Raw genomic sequence first — 3,048 nt, forward strand, 5'->3', positions numbered from 1 at the left:
AGAGCAAAGATTTTTGTTTTATTTATCTTTGAACATCAGAGCCTAACACATTGGTACTCAATAAATGCTTGATGAATGCGTGAATAAATGTTTCAAGTAGAAGATGAATCCAGGTGACCTCCTAGGAGTTCTTCTAGTTTTGCTGCTTAAGATTCCATGAAAAGGTCTAGAAACAATTAGAGATTGACACAGGAAGAAATATTTAGACTGAAAAACATGATGTTGAAGGACAGTTACAGATTTGTTAAGCACATATTAACATTCTAGTGTGTACTTCCAAAAAGGAAATTGTTGAGATGGGTTAATTGAGTTTATGTATAAGAAGGGAGGTTATGATTTGTCAAGTGAAAAGTAATTTTTCTGGCCAAGAAATAATAACAGCTGAAATGAATCTCAAAAAAGTAGGAAATTTGGCAGAGGAATATTGTGGCTAAACAAATTCATTAGAGCAGAAAGGTTTTAAAAACATTTTGAGAAGTGTGGTTAAATCATGGAAAACCAGGCACCCTTATTAAGATGCCAGAAACTTATGAGACATAAGGTGGAGGTTTTGTTGTTATATGAAAGGATTTTAAGCTACATCTCTGGCAAGAACAAAATGTGAGCCTTTAAACTGCAAAATAGATTATAGCTGTTGAAGAAAGGTGTTAATAGAAGAGATCATAAACACAAGGGGGAAAGGTGAAATACAAATAGTACAATGAAAGAACAAACGACTGAAGTTGATTTAGAGAAGATCAGATTACTTCTTTTTAAATTTTTTTATTCTAATTTGTTATATATGACAGCAGAATGCATTCCAGTTCATATTACACATATAGAGTACAATTTTTCATATCTCTGATTGGATAGGTGCACTATCTCTTTGATGTTTTTGTATTTGATTTGCCAGAATTTTATTGAGAATTTTTGCATCTTATGTTCAGTAGAGATATTGGTCCAAAGTTTTCTTTCTTTGATGTGTCTTTGCCTGGTTTTGGAATCAGGGTGATATTGGTCTCATAGAATGAGTTTGGAAATGCTCCCTCTTTTTCTATTTCCTGAAATAAATTGAAGAATATTGGTATTAGTTCTTCTTTAAAGGTCTTTCAGAACTCAGCTGTGTATCCATCCGGTTGCAGAACTCAGCTGTGTATCCATCCGGTCCTGGGCTTTTCTTGGTTGGTAGGCTTCTGATTTCAGTGCTTGAAATTGGTCTGTTTAAATTGTGTATATCATCCTGATTCAATATGGGCAAATCCTATGACTCTAGAAATTTGTCAATGGCTTTGATATTTTCTATTTTATTGGAATAGAAGTTTTCAAAATAAGAGGCTGGGGTTGTAGCTCAGTGGTAGAACTCTTGCCTTGCATGCATGAGGCACTGGGTTCGATCCTCAGAACCACATAAAAATAAATAAATAAAATAAAGACATTGTGTCCATCTACAACTAAAAACATATTTTAAAAAAGAAGTTTTCAAAATAATTTCTTTTTTCATTTCTTTTTTATTATATTTGTTATATATGATAGCAGAATGCATTACAGTTCATATTACACATATAGAGCACAATTTTTCATATCTCTGGTTGTATACAAAGTATATTCACATCATTCGTGTCTTCATATTTGCACTTAGGGTAATGATGTCCATCTCATTCCACTATCTTTCCTACCCCCATGCCCCTCCCTTCAGCTCCCACCCCTTTGCTCTATCTAGAGTTCATCTAATCCTCTCTTGCCCCACCACCCAAACTCACTATGAATCAGCCTCCTTATATCAGAGAAAACATTTGGCATTTGGTTTTTTTGGGACTGGCTAACTTCACTTAGCATTATATTCTCCAACTCCATTCATTTACCTGCAAATGTTAGGATTTTGTTCTCATTTATTTCTGAGTAATATTCCATATATATCACATTTCCTTTATCCATTCATCTACTGAAGGGAATCTAGGTTGGTTCCACAGTTTAGCTATTGTGAATTGTGCTACAATAAACAATGATGTGGCTGTGTCCCTGTAGCATGCTCTTTTTAAGTCCTTTTGGTATACACCGAGGAGTGGGATAGCTGGGTCAAATGGTGGTTCTATTCCCAGCTTTCCAAGGAATCTCCATACTGCTTTTCATATTGGCTGCACCAATTTGCAGTCCCACCAGCAATGTATGAATGTGCCTTTCCCCCCACATCCTCACCAACACTTATTGTTGTTTGTATTCTTAATAGCTGCCATTCTGACTGGAGTGAGATGAAATCTTAGAGTGGTTTTGTTTTGCATTTCTCTAATTGCTAGAGATGTTGAACATTTTTTTCATATATTTGTTGATTGATTGTATATCCTCTTCTGAGAAGTGTCTGTTCAGTTCCTTGGTCCATTTATTGATTGTTTTTTTTTTTTTTTTGGTGTTTAAGTTTTTGTGCTCTTTATATACCCTAGAGATTAGTGCTCTATCTGATGTGCAAGTGGTAAAAATTTGCTCTCATGCTGTAGGTTCTCTATTCACCCACTGATTGTTTCTTTTGCTGAGAAGCAGCTTTTTAGTTTGAATACATCCCATTTATTAATTCTTGATCTAATTTGTGCACTATAGGAGTCTTATTAAGGAAGTAGGGGTCTAATCCGATATGATAAAGATTTGGGCCTACTTTTTCTTTAATAGACATAGTGTCTCTGGTTTAATTCCTTGATCCTTGATCCACTTTGAGTTGAGTTTTGTGCATGGTGAGAGATAAGGGTTTAATTTCACTTCGTTGCATAGGGATTTCCAGTTTTCCCAGCACCATTTATTGAAGAGGCCATCTTTTCTCCAATGTAAGTTTTGGGCACCGTTGTCTAATATAAGATAATTTTAATTATGTGTGTTTGTCTCTGTGTCCTCTATTCTGTACCATTGGTCTACCAGTTTATTTTGGTGCCAATACCATGCTGTTTTTGTTACTATTGCTCTGTAGTATAATTTAAGGTCTGGTATAGTGATGCCACCTGGTCACTCTTCCTGGTAAGGATTGCTTTGGCTATTCCGGGTCTCTTATTTTTCCAGATGAATTTCATGACTGCATTTTCTATT

Source organism: Spermophilus citellus, assembly GCF_964194105.1.
Source record: "Spermophilus citellus genome assembly, chromosome: X".
NCBI lineage: Eukaryota > Metazoa > Chordata > Mammalia > Rodentia > Sciuridae > Spermophilus > Spermophilus citellus.